The sequence below is a fragment of the Nicotiana tabacum genome, chromosome 14 (assembly GCF_000715075.1).
Source record: "Nicotiana tabacum cultivar K326 chromosome 14, ASM71507v2, whole genome shotgun sequence".
Classification (NCBI taxonomy): Eukaryota; Viridiplantae; Streptophyta; class Magnoliopsida; order Solanales; family Solanaceae; genus Nicotiana; species Nicotiana tabacum.
Window position 1 is genome coordinate 50399117 of NC_134093.1, and position 344 is coordinate 50399460.

The 344-nt window shown below is 41.0% G+C and overlaps 1 non-coding gene across 1 annotated transcript; it reads left to right on the forward strand.

Annotated features, from left to right (window-relative positions):
• Positions 1 to 237: 237 nt before the first annotated feature.
• LOC142169232 (small nucleolar RNA R71) lies at positions 238 to 344 on the forward strand. Its single transcript, XR_012698944.1, has one exon. It is a non-coding gene; the product is annotated as a small nucleolar RNA R71 (small nucleolar RNA).

Genomic DNA, 344 nt, shown 5'->3' on the forward strand with positions numbered 1-344 from the left:
AGCATCAAGTTGTACCTACACAGATGTGTTAGCATCAACCTGGTGAACACCAATTGATCTTCTTCTTTCTGCACTCTCAGAGGGCCATTGATTTGCATCTTCAGATAACTCATCAAGAATTGTAACTATCTCCTCTGGAGTCTTCTTCATCAATGAGCCACCAGCTGCATTGCTAATGTTCTACGTAAGGCCGGTGTCAATCCATCCCAAAAGTCCTGGAGTTGCATCCATAGTTCAATTCCGCTATGTTGACACTTTTTAACAATCTCCTTAAACCTCTCCCATGCTTCAAAAATGGTTTCATTCTCTTTCTGGCAGAAGTTATGGATTTCTCTTCTAAACTT